The 26,696-nt window shown below is 45.6% G+C and overlaps 1 protein-coding gene across 2 annotated transcripts in view; it reads left to right on the plus strand.

The window, feature by feature from the left end:
• The window catches only part of HDAC4 (histone deacetylase 4), a 154,153-nt gene that overhangs the window by 703 nt on the left and 126,754 nt on the right, over window positions 1-26,696 (plus strand). The gene's annotated exons all lie outside the window — the stretch shown is intronic.

Raw genomic sequence — 26,696 nt, forward strand, 5'->3', positions numbered from 1 at the left:
CTGTAGTGTCACTGTCTATGTCACGTGACAAAGTGTCAGCTCTGTGCACAACTTTTTGGGTGTCTGCATTGTTTGCTGTCAGGATAAATAAATCTTCTCTACCAATCACTAAAAAAAAGTTGCAGGGTCTGTCCCAATGCAGAGCGTCTGGGGGAGGTAGAGCCTGGACTGCCCCTTTAATGTGTTTGGCATAATACGTATAGGATAGAGGGTAAGTGGCTGATCAGCGGGGATCTGACTGCTGACAATGGGGGTGTTGAACTCGCCTACTGCAAAAATGACCGAACCCCCTGGATGATACAGATGTGCCCCTGCACTCATTTACTTCAATGGGAGCATCAGTGATAGCGGAGTGCTTTACTCTGGTGCTCCCATTAAAGTGAATGGAATGGGGGTGTGCTTACATCAGTGATGGGGTTCAGTCACTTTTTCTGCAGTTGTGTTCATAGTGGGAGAAATAGACCCCTGGATCATGGTGTAACCCCTTTGACACTCTATGCCTTGACGGTCACTCCACTCACAGTATCTGAGCAGAGTGATCTTGTTTCTGTTAGCCCCATAGATGTTACATGGAGCGGCAGGATGCTTGCTTACCTACTGCTGGTTCAGGCAGTGAGGAGGATTGGGGAGTTTGGGACCCCCGTTCTGTTGATCATTGAGACTCTTAGTGATCAGACATTTATGTGGACTTGGAGAAAATGACATTTGTGGAAAAACCCCAACAGCTGGGAGGTGGAGGAAGTTGCAGTGCATGTAGTCATTCTCCTTTGAGCTTAGAGGGTTTGTCCGGAGACTAACAGGGGTTATCCAGCTACTAAAATTGATGGCCTATCCTTAGATTTGCAGGGGTCCGACACCTGTATTGATGAGTGTAGGTATTGTAGTGCTACCCCAATGAACAATACTGGGAGCTGTGCTGTCTTGATACTGGTGATATGTGGGGCCCTGAAGATAACCCATTTAAGTCCCCATACAACCTTTTTTACAGTATTGACTTCAGGCTTAAAGTGGACCTGACATTCCCCCTCCCATAACTATGCTGGAGCATCTTTCCTTATAACTCTGCATTGTGTGTTGTTCCTCTGTTACTCCTCCTACAAATTTATGAATAGATTGACTGATGGGTGTTACTACTTGGAAGTGTGTCCCTACATAGATTGTCATTGTCTAGACATTGAAGAAACTTATTCCATTCACTAGGAGAATAACGCCCCACTGTCAATTTATTTATAAATTTCCAGGAAGAGTAACAGAGGAATCCCACAGAGCTATAAGAAAAGATTCAGAATTGTTTTATGGGGAATACAGGTTTATTGAAATAGACATATCAGGAGAGCTGACAGGTCACTTCAAGAGTCAGGGTATGTTCACACAGATTTTTTTTGGAATCTGCTTTAAAATCTGGCTCCAAAAAAAGGCTCCCATTGACTTCAATGGGAGACGCTCTCTTCTTTTTTCTGCTAGCTAGTAGTGGAAAAGGAAGCGAGCTGCCCTATCTTGCTGTGGATTCCACGGCTGACTCAGGGAGGGCGCGTGGCTCCCTCCCAATTAGGCCCATTCTTCGGGCTTAATCCGGACCGTAATGCAGTGACTGGATACCGGTGCACTGCATTGGCATCCCATCGCGGCTAACCGCGCATAATGTTCACACGTGGAATGCAAATTCCGCTGTGTGAACATACCCTTAGAAACTCTGAGGACAGGAGAGATGATATTCAGACTAGGCCTTTCCAATACTACAGATTGGCCAATACACATCAGGAATTTGAATTTTTCTGATTGACCAAATTCTGCTGCAGATTTGTCAAAATCGATACCAGGCAGATAGAAATGTTCCTATTCACCTCAATGGAGTTATGAGGCATAATCTGCTTGAAGATAGAGTATGATGTTAAGGGCTGGTTCACACAAAGGAATCTGACGATGAATGTGTTGGGCAAAAAATTTCTGCTTTTGGAGCTGATTTTGATGCTGATTCTGAAAATTTTCTAAACTCTGCTCCAAAGTCTGTATCCCATTCACTTCAATGGGAGTTTCAGGCAGATTCCGCTTGAAGAATGAACATAATGCTGCTTTTTTCTGCTAGCTGAAAAATCCAGAATCTGCCAATGAAATGAATGGGTTGCAGATTTCTAGCTGTATTGGGAGCAGATTTTAAATAGGAATCTAGACTAGGTATTATGGCACTTCCCATATTCTCCCATATTGTGCACTGGCTTCTTTGATCTAGGGTTTCCTAATGAGAATGTAAGAAGAGTGGCCGAACCCCCTGATAAATACAGATGTGCACCTGTTTCCATTCACTGCACTGGGAGCTCTGGAGTTAGCAGAGTTCTGTACTTTATCTATCTCTGATCCTCCCATTGTAAGGAGTTGGGGTGCCTCTGCTTACACCAAGGGTCTATGGCTGCTTTTTTTTCCCCGACAGCTTAAGTGGGGGGGGGGGGGTATATAACACCCCCATTCTCAGGTATAACAACTGATAGCTGGATACAGTGTCAGACAAGGAGCAGTGCTTGTTGGTAATGGGTAGGACCTAAAAATGTACCAAAATGTTATTGCTGTCCTTTGAACAAGGTGATGGATATGGCCATCACCACATTGTGTCTCTTAAATTCAGAGACTCAGAAAGCCAGTCACATGGTACTAGCGAGGACCATATGGGGGCTGGTAACACTAAGGAAGAAAATTAACAGTGATGATATTTTATATGTATAGAATGTGAGTTACAAGCAGGATCAAAGATGAAAGACATTCCTGGAGTACGTACTTAAACCTAATGTCCAAGAGACTGGACAGCTCCTGCTATACACACTGGCTGTTATATTGGTCCTGTCGGGCTGATGAATTATATTGATCTTGGTATTTACTGTAGATTGTCAGTAAATATTACAAGTATTGTAAATTCTATGGAAATCCTCTGTTAACAAGAAAAAAACTAAGCTGACTCAATCTCTGTACACACTTGTGTTAATGGGAACAGACTGTTTACATATTTTCAGGGCTTGAGCAGTATGACATTCAGCCTGAGAACCCTCCTTTAGGCTAAGGTTCCATGTAGCGTCCTTCGGCAAAAAAGCGCTGCGGGAAAACCGGCGACACATTTTTTTTTTTTTTTTTCTGTGGCGCTTTTGCCAGAGAGTTCACAGAAGTTTCCTCTGCAGACTTTGTACTTCCGCCATAGGTAGGTATAATCGACATGTTGCGATTTCCAAAACCGCAACAAAATCCCATCCACTTTGACATGACTGTAAAAGGCGTGTTTTTTGTTGCCGCGTTTGGACCACCTGGGGCCCCAGCTTTAGTCCTGTTATTGGTGCTGTTAAGGCTGCCTGAGTTTTCTCAGAAGCTGAAGGTCTGCAGGGCAAATATTGCTAGGCGGGCTATTCTCTGTCTAGACATTAACCATGGTCTCCTATCCATTTTTTGCTGTTTATACCCCCTTATGACTGCAGCACACTTTACATTTCTGTCTTGGGCAGGGTGTGTGTACAACAAGACGCAGTCTGCCCCTCCCATATTCATTACTACTGCTATTGGGAGTAACTGACTTCTTTGCATGTAATTCTGCCAGGAATAGCTGTAAAATAGCCAACAAATAGCTGAGTCAAACCCACATGAGAATCATATAGGAGACTGCAAATCCACGTTATGATGCATCTAAAACGATCCCTAAACCGTACAAAAAAGGAGAAATGAACATAAGGGACTGTCTTAGAATAATATGTCGTTAGTAATAACTTGGGACCTGTGAGAAACTTTTCTACAGTGTAGACTCCTAATGGCAGCAACTTTAAGGTGTGTTCACATTGAGTTTTTTGGCAGCAGATTTTGATGCAGAATCTGCCTCAAAATTCGTTGCCAAAACAGGTCCCATTGACTTCAATGGGATCCACTTGTTTCTTTTTTCTGCTAGCTAGTACTGAAAAAAAGAAGTGACCTACCCTATCTTGCCGCGGCTGACTCGGGCCCGATATCTGCGGCGCGGGACTCCCTCCCGATTAGGCCCATTAATTCGGGCCTTATCCGAAGTGGAATGCCGCAACGGGATGCCGGTGCACTGCTTAGGCATTCAGTCGCAGCTAGCTGTGCGGTATGTTCACATGCGGAATCCATTTTCCGCTGTGTGAACATACCCTTAGAGGGGTTTTTCAGGCAGAAAACAAACATTTTTAACTAAAGTGTGTTACTTTTTGGTCCAGAATCACTTGCTCTGTTAAATGAGTTGTCTGAAAAGTTAATAAATACGCTACATTGTATTTTTATAGTTTTATTAAGTGTATCGAAGGGAAGTTGGTCACACTTGTATATGTTGTTGCAGCGCTGTTACATATTTTTACTTTTATTGCAGCCTTTTAGCCGTTTATCCTGGTCGTGTAAAAAAGAAAAACTGAAGGATCTGCTATTATTTAGAAGGAAGTTGGCATGACGTGTTACGTAAATATGGAGCCTGTTTTGGACGTCATTTTGCTGGAAGGACTTGTAAGAATACATGTTGATAAAAGAAAGGTTAGCCGTTGGTGCTTGCGGTTTATACAGAGGGTGTGTCTGAATCCCTGGCTGATGCCAGCACGCTGATTTATTTGGCAGGGTGATTCCAGGACTTAGGTTTTCCGTATACATTGGATTAAAGGGCTATTCCAGGCGTTTTATACTGGTAGCCTTTCCAATAGGTTAATATTAGATTGGGGAGGTCTGACTCCCTTACTCCACCAACCAACTCTTTGCAAAAGCTGCAGCCTCTTCTCGTACTTGGTTCACACTAGTGTCGCCTCTCTGTTGTTCTGGTCCATTGAGGCAACCGAACTACAGAGAGGAGGACCACGTTTTCGCAGATTTTTCCTTTGCAGACTTTGACCCTATTATATGGGAAACGCTAGCCTTTCTGTAGGTATAACTGACATGCTGCAATTTACAAAAATGAGATGTTTTTTTTTAAAATTGCAGTGCGGATATTTTTCTGCAGTGTGTGGATGGGATTAGCCAGAATCGCATCCACTTTGCAGGTACTGTAAAATGCGCTTGGGTCCTTGCTGCAGTGTTTTCACTACTGATATATCGTGGCGTTTTCACAACGTGGGGCCCCGGCTTGAATGTGATTCAGTTGTAATATCAATGTGTGGCACAGTGCCTGGTGTACAGCAATGAGGGCGCAACACTTGCCTGTTTGGAGGGTGGGAGTTGGTCATCCACTGGTCTCATATTGATGATCTGTACTACCGTAAGTATATAATGTAGGAAATAATCTGTGGCAAATGAAACCCTGGAGGCAGTTATGGGATTATTGACTGGAAAGGAATGATCTGTAGCATTACATACAGACATGCCTCACCATGAACAAACAGATCACATCCAAAATAAGAGATCCTATTGAGTGCTCTTACATAATATACAGAGAGTCACAAGCTGGTCATTTGTAAAAATGCTGGAAAAATCCAACATGGCATTAAATCTGGGTGAAAAACAGAGTGGCATGACAGGACTCCTAGGAGAGACAGCAAGAGTCCTGCTTACCATGCCTTGCCTTCTTTCTATTGATAGGTGTGTATAAGGAAAGCTGTCACTCTCCTGTCATTGGCAGGTAAGCCGAACACTTTGCTCTCTTGTTTGGCTGACAACTGTTCCTTTTAAAGAGGTTTCTATTTCAGACACTTATTTCATATTCACAGAATAAGGCGCATCGATGGGTCCCCCCAGCGGTCCGGGCTGGCAGAGATGGCTGACCGGTCAGCCCCATAGGAATGAATGGAACGCTGGTCAAGTGCACTAGTTCTTCATTCACAAGAAGAATCCCCCATTCTCCTAATCCTGTGGATAGGGAACAAGTGTCTGTGATGGGACAACTCCTTTAAGTACCTCATATATGTACACATGACTCTACAAGCATGCATGTCTCTTCAAGGGAGAGAGTTCATTGCTAGGAGATTCTCTGAAAATGGCTATTTTGTGCAGTCGTAAGGGCTAGGTCACACATAGTTATTTGGTCTGGATTTTGACACGGAATCCGCGTCAAAATCCGGGTCAAAAAACTGCCTCCCATTGATGCCGCGGCATCAAGACAATCCCTCCAGACTAGGCCCATTCATTTGAGCCTAGTCTGGAGTGGGAAGCCGCGACAGTTGTGGCTAGCCGCGGCAGGTGCATTTTGGTCCAGATTCTGACGCAGCTTTCTGCGTCAAAATCCGGACCAAATAACTACGTGTGAACTAGCCCTTAGTCCGTCCGTCCTTTTTTTTTTTTTTTTTTTTCAATGGATTGGGCCTCCTCCCGTTTTCTTTTTACGTATATAGAAAAACAGATCACGTACGGAGGGTAAATAATCTATTCAAGAACAACAAACGGTTTCTTCAAGATGGGTGTACGAATAATGCCTAAAAATGCGTTTCAACAATGCTAGTGCCATTCGCACTTCAGTGTAAAAACGACATGATAGTCTGAGGCCTCTCGCTGTGTTCTTGGGTATGACAACCTTTATGTAGCTCTGTGCCTGATGGTTTTGCTCTTGCTTTAACCTTTCATATGATCATCGGCAATAGCGAGCAGGATTTTTTTTCTGACAACGTGTATTATATAAGGCTGACATGTAAGGTTTCCTGGGAATGAAGTGCGTTGTATGAGCAGTAAATGTACAGAACATGATGTAGGCCACCGCTCAGCTCATCAAGTGCCCCAACTCCTGAACAAGTGCTGCAGGCGCACCGCGCCCACACAGAGATGTGAGAAGCATAATTTATCCACCTCAACAAAGACAGAATCATAATGGAGACGTGTTACCAAATGACATAAGCAAGCAGGCTACAATGTACCGTGTCTTGTAGGATGTGATGCATGTAAATAAGTTCACGTCTACAGAGCATCTGCATACATGTGTATGTACATATGTGTATGCATAATTATGCCTTTTTCATTGAGCCCTATACACAGTATATATGTATAATTACTGCAATATGATAAAAATGAGATGAAATGTAACGAGTATACGTAGCTGAGCAGCAATACAGAGCTGCCATAGGTCTCTATTAGGCCATGTTCACATAGAGCAGAAATCTGTGACTTGCCGTATACTCTTTTAGGTTCTGTTCTTGTCCGTTTTATAGCCTGGGATCATTACGTGCAATAACTAGGTTGGTGCAGGGTACAGGTGTCACATAGATATCATACATGTAGCCGAAAAGATAAACCTATAGCAACTCGGGTTTCGTTTCATGTTCTGCTCTTGAAAAATAAATGCTGAGTTGTGATTGGATATTGTGGGTAATAAAGTTTTCCCCTTGGGAATCACTGCCTCCTTGATATTTTTGGGTTTGTCCATATGCAAACGAACTACTTGGAGTTGTTACTTATCTGTTGGGAGCGACAGCAACACCCTCATTGCTCCAAATAGCTTATTTGCATATTGACAAAAACGGTAGTAGGAGGGTCACCTGAATCAGTCTGTAGGGCTTAGTTGTTCTGATGATATATGTAATGGGTATATGCAGACATCCACTTTGTTTTTGTACACTTTGTTGACCACAGATGGACATTAAAGTGATCCTATCATTGGATACCCTTTTCTAATGACTAACACGTAGGAATAGCCTTAAGAAAGACTATTCTTCTCCTACCTTTAGATGTCTTCTCCGTGCTGCCATTCAGTAGAAATCCTGGTTTTCTTCGGTATGCAAATGAGTTCTCTCACAGCACTGGGGGCGGTCCTCAGTGTTCAAACAGCACTGGGGGTGTCCCCAATGTTGCGAGAGAAATCTCCAGCGACGCCTCAATCATCTTCTGAAACCTTCTTCCTGTGTCATTTTCCATCCTGGGTTTCAATCTTCTAGGCATGCACAGTTGGCTCTGCCATCGGTCCTTAGGCAGAGCTGACTGCACATGCCTGTGGCCACAAGAAAATGGCCGCTTTCACACCTTACTGTGTAAGCAACCACAATAAAATGGCCACTTACCCAGCTTACTGTGTAAGTGGCCATTTTCTTGTGGCCGCCAGCATACGCAGTCAGCTCTGCCTAAGGCCCAATGGCAGAGCCAACTGCGCATGCCTAGAAGATTGAAACTCAGGACGGAAGACGACACAGGGAGAGGTTGTACCAGAAGAAGATGGAGGCGTCGCTGGAGATTTCTCTCGCAGCATTGGGGAAACCCCCAGTGCTGTGCGACAACTCATTTACATAACGAAGAAAACTGGGATTTCTACCGAACGGCGACGTGGAGAAGAATAGCCTTTCTTAAGGCTATTCCTACGTGTTAGTCAGAAAAAAAAAGTATTCAATCATAGGATCCCTTTAAAGTCTATGGGTCTGTGATATCATCCATGTGCTGTCAGAAGCCCCCCATAGATGTGACTGTACTAGGGTGACACTCTGATGTCACTCCGACTGCATTCCACTGCAAATTGGTCCTAACATGGGATACACACTCAGTCGTGTGCATGGAGTCTTAGCCTATTTCTTGGATTCTGATGATGTGAAGCATACATTGGGCTCCTGCTGAGTTTCTCTGACATGTAGGTATAACTCTCCCTTTAATGCACATTCTTAGCTCACGCTGAGTTGAGAATATTAACTTTTAAGCAGCCAGAAGCTGAACATGTGCTCGGTACTCGCGGAAGTGCAGGATGCACCTGAAATGCAGCATCTACCATGTAATGCTTCCTGTGAACGCAGAAGATGTTTTACCTTAGAAACCGACGATCTCCATAATGACTGGTGTTCTTGGCCAGTGTGTTATGTGGTGGACATATCGCTTTGCACAAGTGCTAGAATAAATTTAGTTTGTCTGTTCGGGCCCCATTGAGTAGTGTTTGTATCTTTTGTACAAGGCCTTTCCAGCTGGGCCACCAAGTCTGACTTTGGGTTACATGCAAAACTGTTTGCACATAAACGAAACATTTTTTATTTAGGGTTTTCCTGAAATAATCATACCATGTTTGTACATTATAAAGTTTACTTTTTTTTTTTTTTATCCCAAAAACCCCCCAGTAATTATTTCACGCCGTGCACAGCACTCTTCAGACAAATGGGCTGAGTTTATGGGAAGGGCACTGTCTCTCTTGCGGCCCGGCAGGCTTCTGATAATGACATCAGAAGCTGGTGTAGATTATAGGTTGGAACCTTATTAGATCATAGCTGGTGACATTAAAAATGAGAACACAAGAAGACAAAAAAATATCTGGGAATAATAATGCGCTACTCAAAACTTATAATCCTTTATTGGTTAAATGGTAACGCGTTTAAACACCCAACCTGGTGTCTTCATCAGGCCAACCTGGTGGTGCTAGTGGATAACAAGCGAGATTAAAAATGACGCACTTCTTCCTCCAGGGCATGGGAGATCATGTTAGATGACCTTTATGTTAAAGGGGTTGTGTCCCATTATGGACACTTATCCCTCATTCACAAGACAAGTGTCCTAAGATAAGGGGGATAAGTTTCCGATCATGAAAAGCACGAAAGCCGAGTCCTTCAGTGATCAGGAAGCTTCCTTGTGAATGGAGCTCCAGTGTGACCAGCGCTCCATTCACTTCCATGGGGCTGTGGGCACTGCTGGAGACTAATCCTGGCAACTCTATAGAAGTGAATACAGTGCAGGTCACGAGGAGTCTTTAGGGAGATTGTGAGCTGACACTTATCCCCTTGTGTATAGGGGATAAGTGTCCATAACTGCACAACCCCTTCACATCTGTCTTCAGTTAAGGCACCATATTGTGGAAACCCAGTTGGCTGTCGCAGAAGCGTAGGACTGGACCGCTCTAGGAGGCATCGGGCACCGTGGACAGAGTGGACTGATAATGTTACCAACAAGAGTCTACAGGCCCTTCTCCTGGGAACTGGTCAGTCTGGGTCTGCAGGTGGAATGCTCGACTATGGAGGCAGTGGCATCATAGACAGGTACGGGATGTAGGAGACTCTTCTGTCATGGGGGTGCTCCTGACAGTGTGGCAGGGGTGAAATTGAGGGAGCCATTATCTCCCATTAGGAAGGTTGGGAAGGGGCCAGTGCCACTACCTTTTATGATGATGTACTGTTGTGTTGGCCCTGCGGCGCTGTTACTTGGTCATGTATAGTGGTATTTGTTTGGAGCCGCTAGGGTGAGATGTATTGAGAAGTATTTTGTGCTGCCTTTCCTGCTGGAGGGTAGTATTTGGTGCTGCAATTTAGTTTTTTGGTGTTTCTACATGTATCTTGTTTTGTGCTATCCTATTTGGCTGCCGCTAAGGGCTCGTTCACACGGGGCAAGAAGGGGCGGATTTTGACCACAAAATCCACCCCCTCACAATAGAGGTTTATGTAACGATGTGTTCCCGCTTGCACAAAAAGAAGGGAGCTGCCCTTTCTTCAGGGTGACAGCACCCTCCGGACTAGGCCCATTCATTTGGGCCTATTCCGGTGCGGGAAGTCGCAACAGACACATTTTGGTCCTATTCTGACGCGGCTTCCTGTCCAAAATCAGGACCAAAATACGCGGTCACTAGCCCCGAGTGAACTAGCCCTAATGTGGGTATTATGTGACCGCACAGTATCGGTTTCTTATCACTCCTTGGTAGTAGTTCTTTGTTGGTGAGGCTTAAGTCAAAAAGCAACTAAACTCCCTAGTATATAGTCACATGGTGTCCTGCATTGCAATGGTCACCCATAGCTTCATTTTATGTCTGGGTGTAGCCTGGTGAGATCAGGTAGTTTTACCTTTGACCATGTAGGTAGAAGGCACGAAGATGGAGATTCCCTAGAATCCTGCAGGTAGGTGCTGACTGTGCGGGACACACAAGGCCTATAATTCAGGTCTTTACAAATCTCTATCTCTTTGACAAGTAGCCTTGGCTCTGTGGACGTTGCGTCTGGCGCAGTGGTGCCCCCTACCGTACTGTCGGTGTTCTCCTCGCCATGTTTAGATCTTCCCATCTTCTGTAATGAATACATAATGAAAGCTGTGGCTGCAGTGCCAGATGTTAACTGCAGCGTGTTCACAGGGAGCAATCACCTTGTGGCTAACCGTGCTCTTAATAGCAGGTATCGCGGCACTATCACAGTGCCAGGCTGACAGACCACACAACAATTAGATCCTTACTTTACTCCAAGCGCCTGCCTGATTTAAAGGGATTAATTCTATGCTGTGATGTTTAGTACAGTTATTATTCACTTCCTACTGCTTAAGGTGGCACTGAAGTTATTATTTTTTTTAATGTTCGGTTGTATACTGGCTGTTACATTGTGCGTCAGATTATGTTTTATACTCGGCGTGTCGCACTCTATGCATTGCTTGAAATGAAAAGAAAATAGATGTGATCGGCGACTACATGACTACAGGTTCAGTATGAGCAACGTTCTATAGGCCGGGTGTGTGAGGTGACAGATCGGACTGGTATCTTGGCTCTACAGCTGTTTCCTTCCTGACCCCATAAAGGCAGATGGATAAGTTTAAGGCTGAATTCACACCAAGTTTGTAATGTACTGACAACTTATACATGTGATGTAATGGCAAGATGTGGCCTTGTGGTATATGTTTGGTAAAGATGTGTCAGATTTGCGCAATGGTTTATATTGAAAAGCGTAGTTGACTGTTCTTATACTACAGCTGTATGAGGAATATTGAGGAACAAATTCAGCTTTTCTGTGAGCAAAAATGTTATTTCCCCAAGTCTTGTGTTTTTATATATTGCCACTTCCAGGGCCCAGTCACATATTCTGAATCGTGGCGTGGAATGGTATTCTGCAAATCAAACACAGGCTAGTGAATAGGAGAGTTCATCAAGACTGGCGTATTGTGCGCTGGTCTTGATTAGAGATGAGCGAGTACTATTCGAAATGGCCGTTTTGAATAGCATGCACCCATAGGAGTGAATGGAAGCGGCCGTCACGCAGACTTAGCCAGCCGCTTAACCTCGTGCGTGCTGGCTGCATCCATTCATTCCTATGGGTGCGTGCTATTCGAAGCGGAAGTTTCGAATAGTATTCGCTCATCTCTAGTCTTGATAAGGCCGTGATATTCATATATCAGGCCGTGTGCCTAAAGCTAGGTTCACATCTGCGTTTGAGCCAAAATGGCAGCAAGAGGAGGACTTTTCTCTCTACCGACTGTCACAGATAACTGCTTTTTGAGCGCACAGGCTCTACATAAGTCCAATGGAGAGCCGAACACTGTGAACCTAGCGTGACCGACAAGTGCCCTAAATGATCATGAATCTGGTATGGCTGATGACCCCACCCACAGCATGATTTTTGACTTGCCCCCTTTTTTGGAAATTTGAGTGTGAAGTAAAAATGGCAGCAAGAATCTTTTTTTTTTTTTTTTTTTTTTTTTTTTTGCCAGTGTCATTAGTTGCAAACCCCAGATTTGAGACTGCCCCAATTTTATTTTATTTTTTTAATTTTTTTTCTTTCTCTCCGCATCTTTTAAGCGGGTTTCGGGATGGAAACCCCAAATGGAACACAGGCGCAGGTGAGAACCTAGCCTTGAAAACACAACAAAAATGATTGGGGGGGGGGGGTACTTAACTCATTGGCACAGTCCTCTTACCTTCAGTCTTGCTGTGTATTATAGCTGAATGATGCTTTAGCCTTTTATAAGCTGTGTACGGTAGTTTATGGTATTACCTATATTAATCTGCAGCATGTTGAAGGTTTTCCTCTGGCGTGGTTTTGCGCGGTGGTACTATACTACCCATACACGCACATAACATTTATCACGTTTTCTAAGAGCGTCCTACTTATGTATTTCACAAGTAAGTGACATTAATATTTAATATTTGGGTCATAGCTGTGCATTTTAATGAGCCGTTACTTTATTTTTTCTCTCTCATTTGTTGGTGCTAATTTCGCTCATAATGTGCAAGTGTTTAATATGCGTCTCCTGATATAGCCATAGGTGTAAATGACTGTGCGCATGAGAGGGTTCTGTGGGGTGAATGGGACTGGCTACATAGAGATTAGACACTTTTGGAAGATTTTCATATTTTTTATATATAACTATACTAGCCTCTGCCCGCAACTTCGACTGCATGTTGTTGGCGACGATGATCTGACTGTATTAAGCAAATTGCTGCCATCCATGGTTTGCCTGCTCCGGCGTTTCGGCAGCTCTTAAGCTGTCCTGCCGCTGAACTTTTTCTCACACTGTGCCTGTGATTGTTCCGGCATCTCAGCAGCTGGCTGGGACACCATATAATGAGCATGATGTTGGCATTCATGATCCTCCTGCTCCGGCGTTTTGGCATCTCTAAGCTGTCCTGCCACTGAACTTGTTCCTCGCACCATGCCTGTGATTATTCCGGCATCTCAGCAGCTCGTTGGGAAGCAATATAATGAGTGTTATTGGTGTTGATGATCTGCTGGCCTGCTGCTGAACTCGTTCCTCGCTCTGTGCTCATGATTGTTCCGGCATCTCAGCAGCTCGCTGGGACGCCATATAATGAGCGTGCTGATGGTGCCGATGATCCCCATGAGCTCTGCTTGAAGAGAACTCTGTTACTTCTGGCTACATTCATAGCTCTCGTGTTTTAGAATTTTGCAACAATTTGGATTTTCTTTTTCCCGATATGTTTAAAAATAGCAAACTGCCAATTTGAACTAAAGGTGTTTTCCCATACAGTGTTTCAGCACTGCCTGGGGCAGATCAGATAATATGCAATTACATGTACAGAATGGACTGAGGGTTAGCTGAGGGTTTACACAGAGAGATAACAGACCTGGGACCTGAGATAAGCTGCTGCAAGAGCAGGGTAATATAGTATGTGAACATAAATTCATAACAGTCTTGAAGCCATGTCATTTACCAGAATAAAAAGTAGCCTATGTGTTAATCCAGGTTACAAACTATCTATGTGCCGAATTTAATTCAAATCCGTTTAATTAAATTTTTTTTTTTTTTTTTTTTTTTGCTGCATTTCTGCAACGTGAGGCCTTAGCCTTAAATGGGGTATTCCCATGTACATAATCAATCTATATTTATAGATAATTAAAAGTTAAACAGTTTTGCAAATATAAGTAATTAAAAATTCTGTAGCGTTTTAAAGATTTTCGCTAACTTTCTTAGTAGTGACAGTCTGTTGTCTTGATTGGTTGCCAATGGTTATGACCACTAATGCAGAAACTTGCAACAAGATATTTAGAGAAAATCTTTAAAACTCTGCAAAATATTTAATTATATCTATAAAAATGTTTAACTTTTATCTACAAATTTAAAAATAATTATGTACATGGGAATACCCCTTTAAGGTAGTTCTCAGAAAAGTGGTGTGCTTTGTGATTTCTGGGTTTTGCTTATTCACATTTCACCAGAATTTCTGTATTATGATGCGGTCCCATGGAAGGTTAGAAATGCAGAACTGCAGAATGTGATGTGGTTTAGATCGGGGTACGCAGAAAGTCAATGTGAAGGAGGCTTGTAGTGTACTTGCGGTCTCCTTATTACTAGACTACTATGTATGGTGAGTCAGTAATCTAGAAATAACCTGGATTCCCGGTGTGTCATATAGTAAACATAACATACTGTGTAGTAGTAATGGGTTTGGCTTCCTTCTCGTAGTACGTGTTCATTGCTAGTGTCTGCTTTTATCGATTGAGTCAGATTGAATATTACGCGCTGTTATCTGTATGAGCAGCTTATAGAAAGGCATCTCGGCATCTTCACTTTATCAAATCGGTATTTCTGTTTTGCACACTGTTTATTTCCCTTACCTCCTTATGTGCATGGGGGAAATCCAGAAAATCTTGTCCGTCCATTGACTCGCACCCAGTTAGGAGACCATGACTTCCTTACCGCACATACTATATACAGTGACGTTGCGATCAGACAGGGAGTCCCAGCATCGTAGATCAGTAACATGCAAGGAGTACTGTTCTCCTGCTTAGGTTCGGATCAGGAAATCTGGTGGATGTACAGACCAAATTACTGGCCTGGCTTTTGTCCATGTACAAGGGACCTAAAGGTATTGTTCAATGGGTTCTGGGCCGCCCATAGGCTATATACATCTGGATAGGCCACTCTCTTGTTCTTGCCATGTTAAACAGCTGCATGAAATTGTGCCGCTGCAGAATCAGGGAGCCGGCTGTTACCACAGCTGGACCTCCTATAGGCAAGGCGGGTGTTCAATGAGCGCTGTGTACACAGCTGTGGGAGCCGCCATGATGCTGCACCACTCCTGGCCCCATAGTCATATGACTGCTGGACTGGGAGCTGTATGACCACAGATAAGCTCTCCTGTGTAATTCAACAGGCTGTATTCCTCCTGGAAATAAATCACCATGTCACAAGTTCTAGCTCTACCACCGGCAACATCACAATACATCACCTAGTAGAATTTGGGGCCATTTAAAAAAAATAAATAAATAAAATAAAAAACAACAAGGTTTTCTCTACTTTTATTTAGTTTTTTTTTTTTTGTTTGTTTGTCTTCTCAGATATTAAAGAAAAAAAAGTGGAATAAAAATTCCATAAAAATAAAGCCCTATTTCTCACTAATAAGACACAAATTTTAAAATCGCATGTATGGAACCCCCTCCCAAAATTGGGTCCAGTCCTGAACCAGGGGAAAATGACCCAGTCCATAAATGGTTAAACACAGGCAGGAAATTGTGTAATACAAAGAAATATAAAATTCGCAGTGTCCGCTGTTGCAACCGTTCACAGGGTACAGGCCTAGAAGTAGATGTCTGTACACTATGCCGAAAAGAACTGATCGCTGGGGTTTCCAGGTGTCCGGCAGCCACAGATCTGATCCTAAGGGATACGCCATCAATATCAACACTTTGAGAATCTCTTAAAGGTCGGGGCCCCACAGACCGGAAACGCTGCGGGAATAATCGCAGTGGTTTACAGTACAGGCAAAGTGGATGGTATTCAAGCAAATCCCATGCTCACATTGCGGAAAAAACCGCGATGCGGACCCACCGTGATTTCCAAAACCGACACTGTTTTGGAAATCGCAGCTTGTCAATTATACCTACGGAAATGCGGCGGTTTGCCCATAGTTATAATTGTAACAGAAAATCTGTGGAGGGAGAACTCTGCAAACTTTGTTTAAAGCTCTGCGGGAAGAACTGCGATGCGTTGCCGCCATGGTTTTTCCCGCCGCGCTCGTCCTGTGGGGCCTTGGCCTATAAAGGATAAATGAAGAAAAGTTACAATTAGCCTTCATTAACCACTTCCTATCATTGCATGTGTTTAATACCTATATCTCCATGGTAAAAGACAGCAAAGAGAACCTGTGTAGTCTGATTCTGCAATCATAACTTTTATTTTTTAGACATTTTCTCCTGCTGCTTCTTAATCTACTGAATGTATGCTGTGACGAAACCGGGAACAGATGGAAGAAGATAGAACAGCAGGGTCATAAAGGCTTTTTGTTAACTTTCTGCTACCTTGGAGATGTGTTGCTCTGAATAGGAGCTGCAGACACTAAATTGGAGGCTATATTTAACGGAGACTATTTATAAAGCGGCTTCACTTTCCTTTCTATATGTATTGAAGCATGGTGAAGAGTGACATGGCCTTTACTATCTGCCTTCTGTCACCATCCAGTTATAGCACTGATTTATGCATTAGAGGATGTCTGCGCAAAACATGACACTAGAGATGAGCGAACAGTGTTCTATCGAACTCATGTTCGATCGGATATTAGGCTGTTCGGCATGTTCGAATCGAATCGAACACCGCGTGGTAAAGTGCGCCATTACTCGATTCCCCTCCCACCTTCCCTGGCGCCTTTTTTGCTCCAATAACAGCGCAGGGTAGGTGGGACAGGAACTACGACACCGGTGACGTTGAGAAAAGTAAAACCTCCGAATAGAACACTCCAGCATCCAAATGCCTCCTGATTAAAACTTAACCTTTATTGTGAAAGTTTTTCATGAACATAGAATGTTCAAATAAAATTGTATATCTCAACAAATATCCATAATGGCAGAGTTGAATGAGCAAAACGTCCGACTGACGCGTTTCGGGGCACCTATATTCGCCCCTTCCTCATAGTCTGACCATAGTTGAGAAAAGTAGGCAAAACCCATTGGCTGCCGAAAACATGTGACCTCTAATTTAAAAGAACAGCGCCGCCCAGGTTCGCGTCATTCTGAGCTTGCAATTCACCGAGGACGGAGGTTTCCGTCCAGCTAGCTAGGGCTTAGATTCTGGGTAGGCAGGGACAGGCTAGGATAGGAAGGAGAAGACAACCAACAGCTCTTGTAAGAGCTAAATTCCAGGGAGAAGCTTGTCAGTGTAACGTGGCACTGACGGGCTCAATCGCCGCAACCCAGCTTTCCCAGGATCCTGAATGGAATACACTGTCAGTGTATTCCCGTATACCCGATATATACCCCCGATACCCGTTCCAACGGTGTGCCCCCCCACCTTCACCCCAGAAATACCCTGCAAGTCCCCTAGCAATAGAATTGGGGCTATATACACCCACTATTTTTGCTACTGCCATATAGTGCCATTGTCTGACTGGGAATTCAAAGAATATATTGGGGTTACGTGCACCCACAATTTTTACTACTGGTATATAGTGCCATTGTCTGACTGGGAATTCAAAGAATATATTGGGGTTACGTGCACCCACAATTTTTACTACTGGTATACAGTGCCAGTTTCTGACTGGGAATTCAAAGAATATATTGGGGTTACAAATACCCTCATTTCTTGCTACTGCCATATAGTGCCAGTTTCTGACTGGTAATTCAAAGAATATATTGGGGTTACGTGCACCCACAATTTTTACTACTGGTATACAGTGCCAGTTTCTGACTGGGAATTCAAAGAATATATTGGGGTTACAAATACCCTCATTTCTTGCTACTGCCATATAGTGCCAGTTTCTGACTGGTAATTCAAAGAATATATTGGGGTTACGTGCACCCACAATTTTTACTACTGGTATACAGTGCCATTGTCTGACTGGGAATTCAAAGAATATATTGGGGTTATAAATACCCTCATTTCTTGCTACTGCCATATAGTGCCAGTTTCTGACTGGTAATTCAAAGAATATATTGGGGTTATAAATACCCTCATTTCTTGCTACTGGTATATAGTGCCAATTTCTAACTGGGAATTCAAAATGCGCAAGGCTCCCGGAAAGGGACGTGGACGAGGCCGTGGGCGAGGTCGGGGGAATGGTTCTGGGGAGCAAGGTAGCAGTGAAGCCACAGGGCGTCCCGTGCCTACTCCTGTGGGGCAGCAAGCATTGCGCCACTCCACAGTGCCAGGGTTGCTTGCCACATTAACTAAACTGCAGGGTACAAACCTTAGTAGGCCCGAGAACCAGGAACAGGTCTTGCAATGGCTGTCAGAGAACGCTTACAGCACATTGTCCAGCAGCCAGTCAGACTCTGCCTCCTCTCCTCCTATTACCCAACAGTCTTGTCCTCCTTCCTCCCAAAATTCCCAAGCTTCACAGAACAATAACCCCAACTGTTCCTGCTCCCCAGAGCTGTTCTCCGCTCCTTTCATTGTCCCTCAACCTGCCTCTCCACGTCACGATTCCACGAACCTAACAGAGGAGCATCTGTGTCCAGATGCTCAAACACTAGAGTCTCCTCCATCTCCGTTCGATTTGGTGGTGGATGACCAGCAACCCACCCTCATCGACGATGATGTGACGCAGTTGCCGTCAGGGCATCCAGTTGACCGGCGCATTGTGCGGGAGGAGGAGATGAGACAGGAGTTGGAAGAGGAAGTGGTGGATGATGAGGACACTGACCCGACCTGGACAGGGGGGATGTCAAGCGGGGAAAGTAGTGTGGATGTTGAGGCAAGTGCAGCACCAAAAAGGGTAGCTAGAGGCAGAGGCAGAGGTCAGCAGCTTAGGCGAAGCCAGGCCACACCCGGAATCTCCCAAGATGTTCCAGTTCGTACCCAGCCCCGAAAAACTCCCACCTCGAGGGCACGTTTCTCGAAGGTGTGGAGTTTTTTCAAGGAATGCGCCGAGGACAGATATAGTGTTGTCTGCACAATTTGCCTCTCGAAATTGATTAGGGGCTCTGAGAAGAGCAACCTGTCCACCACTTCAATGCGCCGTCATTTGGAATCCAAGCACTGGAATCAGTGGCAGGCAGCAACGGCAGGGCAAAGGCCGCCTGCCGTTCACGCCACTGCCTCTGCCACTGCCTCTGCCACTGCTGACTGTGCTGGCGATGCACTCCAGAGGACGAGCCAGGACACCACTTCATCTGCCTCCGCCACTTTGTTGACTTCTCCCTCATCCTCCCCTGTTCCTGTCTTATCTCCTTCTCCTGCACCATCAAAGGCACCATCAGGCGCTTCTTTACAACAACCCACCATCTCTCAGACATTGGAGCGGCGGCAGAAATACACTGCTAACCACCCACACGCGCAAGCCTTGAACGCCAACATCGCTAAACTGCTGGCCCAGGAGATGTTGGCGTTCCGGCTTGTTGAAACTCCCGCCTTCCTGGACCTGATGGCAACTGCGGCACCTCGCTATGCCGTCCCTAGCCGTCACTACTTCTCCCGGTGTGCCGTCCCCGCCTTGCACCAGCACGTGTCACTCAACATCAGGCGGGCCCTTAGTTCCGCGCTTTGCACAAAGGTCCACTTGACCACCGACGCGTGGACAAGTGCATGCGGACAGGGACGCTACATTTCACTGACGGCACACTGGGTGAATGTAGTTGAGGCTGGGACTGCTTCCCAAACTGGCCCGGTGTACCTCGTCTCCCCGCCTAACATTTCTGGCAGGGACACGAGAAGAACACCCCCCTCCTCCTCCTCCTCTACCGCCTCCTCCTCCGCCACCGCCTCCTCCTCCGCTGTTAGATTGACCCCAGCTACGAGTTGGAAACGTTGCAGCACTGGCGTTGGTAGACGTCAGCAGGCTGTGCTGAAGCTGATCAGCTTGGGGGACAGACAGCACACTGCCTCCGAGGTGAGGGATGCCCTCCTCGATGAGACGGCAATATGGTTTGAGCCGCTGCACCTGGGCCCAGGCATGGTCGTTTGTGATAACGGCCGGAACCTGGTAGCAGCTCTGGAGCTTGCCGGACTCCAACATGTTCCATGCCTGGCCCACGTCTTCAACCTAGTGGTGCAACGTTTCCTAAAGAGCTACCCCAATGTTCCAGAGCTACTGGTGAAAGTGCGGCGCATGTGCGCCCACTTTCGCAAGTCGACAGTAGCCGCTGCTAGCTTAAAATCTCTCCAGCAACGCCTGCATGTGCCACAACACCGGCTTTTGTGCGACGTCCCCACACGCTGGAACTCAACGTTTCAGATGTTGAATAGAGTGGTTGAGCAGCAGAGACCTTTGATGGAATACCAGCTACAAAACCCTAGGGTGCCACAAAGTCAGCTGCCTCAGTTTCTCATCCATGAGTGGCCATGGATGAGAGACCTTTGTGACATCCTACGGGTGTTTGAGGAGTCCACAAGGAGGGTGAGCTCTGAGGATGCGATGGTGAGCCTTACAATCCCGCTCTTGTGTGTTCTGAGAGAATCCCTGATTGACATCAGGGATAACTCAGATCACACAGAGGAGTCAGGGATAGCATCCGATCCGTCACAGCTGGAGAGTAGGTCCACACATCTGTCCGCTTCATCGCGTTTAATGGAGGAGGAGGAGGAGGAGGAGGAGGAAGAAGAGTTGTCCGATGATGTGATGGTGATACAGGAGGCTTCCGGGCAACTTCGAATCGTCCCATTGTTGCAGCGCGGATGGGTAGACATGGAGGATGAGGAGGAAATGGAGATTGAACTTTCCGGTGGGGCCAGAGGAGTCATGCCAACTAACACTGTGGCAGACATGGCTGAGTTCATGTTGGGGTGCTTTACAACCGACAAGCGTATTGTCAAAATCATGGAGGACAACCAGTACTGGATCTTTGCTATCCTTGACCCCCGGTATAAAAACAACATCTCGTCTTTTATTCCGGTAGAGAGGAGGGCCAATCGCATCAATGCTTGCCACAGGCAATTGGTGCAGAATATGATGGAGATGTTTCCAGCATGTGACGTTGGCGGCAGGGAGGACAGTTCCTCCAGTAGGCGACCAAGTTCTCACCGGTCCACACAAACGAGGGGCACACTGTCTAAGGTCTGGGACACCTTGATGGCACCCCCTCGCCAAAGTGCCGCCACAGAGGGTCCTAGTGTCACCAGGCGTGAGAAGTATAGGCGCATGTTGCGGGAATACCTTTCCGACCACAGCCCTGTCCTCTCCGACCCCTCTGCGCCCTACACGTATTGGGTGTCGAAGTTGGACCTGTGGCTTGAACTTGCCCTATATGCCTTGGAGGTGCTGTCCTGTCCTGCCGCCAGCGTCCTATCTGAGAGGGTGTTCAGTGCAGCCGGTGGCATCATCACTGACAAGCGCACCCGTCTGTCAGCTGAGAGTGCCGACCGGCTCACTTTGATAAAAATGAACCACCACTGGATAGAGCCTTCATTTTTGTGCCCACCTGTGTAAAGCACCCCAACATGAAACTCCATGTCTGTACTCAACCTCTCCAATTCCTCCGCATCCTCATACTCATCCACCATAAGCGTTGCACAATTCTGCTAATACTAGGCTCCCTCCAACATGATTTCCCCCAACTCTGCTGGTTAGAGGCTCCCTCCACCCTGATTTCCACCAACTCTGCTGGTTAGAGGCTCCCTCCACCCTGCTTTCCCACAACTCTGCTGGTTAGAGGCTCCCTCCACCATGAATTTGCCCAAACTGGGCTGGTTAGAGGCTCCCTCCACCATGAATTGGTCCAAACTGGGGTTTTTAGAGGCTCCCTCCACCATGAATTTGCCAAAACTGGGCTGTTTAGAGGCTCCCTCCACCATGAATTGGTCCAAATTGGGGTTTTTAGAGGCTCCCTCCACCATGAATTTGCCCAAACTGGGCTGGTTAGAGGCTCCCTCCACCATGAATTGGTCCAAACTGGGTTTTTTAGAGGCTCCCTCCACCATGAATTGGTCCAAACTGGGGTTTTTAGAGGCTCCCTCCACCATGAATTGGTCCAAACTGGGGTTTTTAGAGGCTCCCTCCACCATGAATTTGCCCAAACTGGGCTGTTTAGAGGCTCCCTCCACCATGAATTGGTCCAAATTGGGGTTTTTAGAGGCTCCCTCCACCATGAATTTGCCCAAACTGGGCTGGTTAGAGGCTCCCTCCACCATGAATTGGTCCAAACTGGGCTGGTTAGAGGCTCCCTCCACAATGAATTGGTCCAAATTGGGGTTTTTAGAGGCTCCCTCCACCATGAATTGGTCCAAACTGGGCTGTTTAGAGGCTCCCTCCACCATGAATTGGTCCAAACTGGGGTTTTTAGAGGCTCCCTCCACCATGAATTGGTCCAAACTGGGGTTTTTAGAGGCTCCCTCCACCATGAATTTGCCCAAACTGGGCTGTTTAGAGGCTCCCTCCACCATGAATTGGTCCAAATTGGGGTTTTTAGAGGCTCCCTCCACCATGAATTGGTCCAAACTGGGGTTTTTAGAGGCTCCCTCCACCATGAATTTGCCCAAACTGGGCTGTTTAGAGGCTCCCTCCAGCATGAATTGATCCAAACTGGGGTTTTTAGAGGCTCCCTCCACCATGAATTGGTCCAAACTGGGGTTTTTAGAGGCTCCCTCCACCATGAATTTGCCCAAACTGGGCTGGTTAGAGGCTCCCTCCACCATGAATTGGTCCAAACTGGGCTGGTTAGAGGCTCCCTCCACCATGAATTGGTCCAAATTGGGGTTTTTAGAGGCTCCCTCCACCATGAATTGGTCCAAACTGGGGTTTTTAGAGGCTCCCTCCACCATGAATTTGCCCAAACTGGGCTGTTTAGAGGCTCCCTCCACCATGAATTGGTCCAAACTGGGCTGGTTAGAGGCTCCCTCCACCGTGAATTGGTCCAAACTGGGTTTTTTAGAGGCTCCCTCCACCATGAATTGGTCCAAACTGGGGTTTTTAGAGGCTCCCTCCACCATGAATTGGTCCAAACTGGGGTTTTTAGAGGCTCCCTCCACCATGAATTTGCCCAAACTCTGCTGGTTAGAGGCTCAATCCACCCTGATTTTCAAAACAAATGTTGGTGCCAACCTCAACTTACTACAAGGGCCAAATTCACTGCTGGTGACAAGCTCTCCTCACTGCAAGTGCCAAATACACATGTTTCAAGGTGTTTTCCTACTGTCAGAGAGGTGGTATTGAGTGTGTAAAGTGTGTAGTTGTTAGGCTGTGATGTTGGGGTAATAGAGGGTCTTTGGTGTGTTAGATGCCCCCAGACATGCTTCCCCTGCTGTCCCAGTGTCATTCCAGAGGTGTTGGCATCATTTCCTGTGGTGTCATAGTGGACTTGGTGACCCTCCAGACACGGATTTGGGTTTCCCCCTTAACGAGTATATGTTCCCCATAGACTATAATGGGGTTCGAATCCCGTTCGAACACACGAACAGTGAGCGGCTGTTCGATTCGAATTTCGAACCTCGAACATTTTAGTGTTCGCTCATCTCTACATGACACTTAAGAAAGTACCAGCAGACTTTGTGATCCAAGGCTTGAGGTTGTAGATGGTTGGAAATAACCACCAAACAAGAAAGTCCCAATTTTTCCTATGATATTTCAGTTCGTAGGTGGTGAACTCATGGCATGTTTGCTGCGTATGACACGTGACAATGTTCCTGACATCTATTGTTAGGTCTTTAGATATCAAAGGTTCCATCCTCGATGACAACATTACATGAATTGTATCATACTGAAGTAAGGGTTGGTTCACATTTGCTTTTGTATTCCATCCGTGAAGAGTCCACATGGAGACCCCTGGACAGAATACAAACACAATTGCTAGCGCTGTGCTGTCAAAGCGCACAGACCCCATAGACTATAATGGGATCCGTGTCCTTGCCATGCACTGCCCGCAGGATCTATTTTGTAATGACTATGCAATGTTATTACAGCCTGTACTAATATCACGCCTGCTATCAAACAGTGACCACCCCACACAGTACAATCTGCTCCACAGTGGTCTCCAAACAGTACAATCTGCTCTACGGTGGGCCCCACACACTACAATCTGTTGCAAAGTGGATCCCACACAGTATAATCTGTTCTACATATGGGTGCTGACAGAGAGGGCTCTAGGTCCCACTTCTGGAACACATGCCATAGGTTTTCCACCAAGGGTCTATGTCATGGGAGCTGAAAGTGCCTCCATACATCTGATCAGTGGCATAACGAAAGTCTTGAGGGCCTCGGTGCAATCTTTTGTTCGGGGCCCCCTACCTCATCCCTACAACGGATTCTTGATAGTGATGGTTACGGGTGCTAAGGAGTTTAATCCACCTTAGTGAGGTTAGGGGTAATCTGTGGGTCTCCTTGGCTTATGGGCCAGATGGAAGCTTCAATCTCAATACTGATGCCAGTGCTTATGGGCCCTCCTAAGGCTCTTGGGCCCTGGCACACCTCCTCAAGTTACGTCCCTGCATCTGATCAGTCTGGGGCCCTTCTGTCGGCTCTTCGGAGATCTGATATTTATGACCTATTGTAAGGCTTAAGCCCGGATAACCCCTTATAGCTTGCAGCACGTGATGGGTATCGTTGCCATCTATGCTAGTGAAACGTCTTCCTGTACTGCGCTCCCTACTGCACTCTTGACTTGGCTGTGCCCTTTTATATTCTATATGCAGAAAGTGAAGGATTAGTAAATTGCAGTAATAATTTATAACCCTTGTGGTTCTCAAAGGTGCTCGATATCTCTTCAGGCTTGGTCTGAATTGCAAATCGGTTGTATAATATGGCCGGAAAGTGACTCTTCTAGGGCTGTAGATCCGTCCTTAGGTGGACAACTTTGCAAGTTCTCCAGAGGGAAAAAATAGTGATAAGTGGGTAGATGCTTTTGAACCCCAGTTTCTCTGGGAGGGTGGGTAGGCGGCACTGAATGGATGTACATGCGTTTATTGCATGGTGTGAGCTAGCATTCAGTCAAAGGATACTTTCATGAGTGCCCTTTGAACATCTGAGTAATGGAGAGATATCGGGTCTGTTACTTTGCATGTGACGTCGCTCTTAACTTGCTTTAGCAAATATTTTATTGATTTTTCAGATTGTAAATCTGCCTCCTGTCAAAGCGAGTAGGCCGTACTACACACCCGATTAACACAAAATACATCCCTTACACTCTATACGTTCAAGCATTTATAAGGTCTGTCCTGTGACTTGGCCTTTCTAAAAGCTGCCATTGTTGTTGGAGTAAAGCCGCCACTTATGCCGCCTGCGGCAACCTCTGCCTTGTAGTCCTATTCTTCATCTGTTCTCCACAAACCTACATCTTGTCAAAAGACGGAAGAAAAAAAAAAAAAAGAAAAAACTTCGCTCCTGATTTCTCCTGGAAAATGAGTCATGAGTGGTCAGGGTTATGTACCTTGCAGGAGGTAACTAATCTCAGAATTAGGCTTTTCTTTTAAGGGCGCAAAGAGTAGGCGTACCCATTTCCTCAAAAGAAAATAACCTATAATTTACGTACAAGTGTGTATTTTTAGTCATCGTGGCTGCTTGTTGCCAAGGATCAGTACAAGATTGTTACAGATATTCCGTGTTGATTTTATTCACCACATGCTTATGTTCTTGTTTTTATTCATTAAATCCAAAAAATCCAGTACAATGATGTCCATTAATTCTGATATACCAGAAATTAGGAAAATGTCAGCCTAGGACTGTGATCTAATACAGAGTGTTATAGTAGTATACAGCGAAACCTCTCCAAAAGACCACCCCTTACCTAGACCACGTTTTTTTGTGATGGATCGTCTGTTTTCTAGATTAACCATCTGCTTTGAGAAGAACTCACAATACCCCTTTTTAATTCAGTTTTTGAGTGGTCATCTCAAAGAGGTCTTAGGGTCAGTTCACACGTGAAAACCGCCTAGCTTATTTGTGCGAGGTAAAAAACCTCGGGGAGTTTTTTTGACGCTGTTTTTTGCATTCCACGCGGTTTTTGACGAGGTTTTTGACGCGGTTTTCGCTAGCGGTTTTCGCTAGGTTTTTTTTTTTCCTATATGTGCTATAGAAACTGCAGGCGAAAACCGCGCGGTTTTTTGCAAAAAACCGCGCGGTTTTGTGTGCAAAAAACCGCGCGGTTTTCGCCTCCCATTCACTTCTATGCAATTCTTCAGGCGTTTTCCGCCTGAAGAAAGGTCATGTCGCTTCTTCAGGCGGAAAACGCTAGGAGGAAAAAAAAAGCTAGTGGTCTACATAGACCACCATGTTAAAGGAGAGGTTTTTGAAGCGAATTCCGCTGTCAAAAACCTCCCCTTTGCCCACGTGTGAACTAGCCCTTAACCCAGAGGATAAGGGGATAACTGTTAAATTGGTGGTGTCTGATCTCTGGATCCTCTATTGATCACAATTCCTGATTTCCCGAATTGCCTCCCCACCCACTTAAAAATGAGTCTATGTACAGTTACTAAATTAAGTTGCTAGCATATTTATTATGAAGTTATGTGCTCTCCTCTGGAGTACTGACTTCCTCTCTGCTCCTATGATACGTATCTGGGGTGGGGGGTGGACTTTTTTTTTTTTTTTTTCTTGTTTCTTCTACTTTAAGCATGTGCACTGCTGTTCTTTATGGCACAAACTGTGATCACTATAGTGCTGGCTATTTTCGGCAGTTCATAGACTTTGCTGGAGCAGTAGGGCTCATGTTCAAGTACAACTCCATTCTCGACCATGTTTCTTGTGATTGACGGGGGTGCCAGCAGACAACCCCCCCCACACAGAT

This window comes from Leptodactylus fuscus, chromosome 8 (assembly GCF_031893055.1).
Source record: "Leptodactylus fuscus isolate aLepFus1 chromosome 8, aLepFus1.hap2, whole genome shotgun sequence".
Classification (NCBI taxonomy): Eukaryota; Metazoa; Chordata; class Amphibia; order Anura; family Leptodactylidae; genus Leptodactylus; species Leptodactylus fuscus.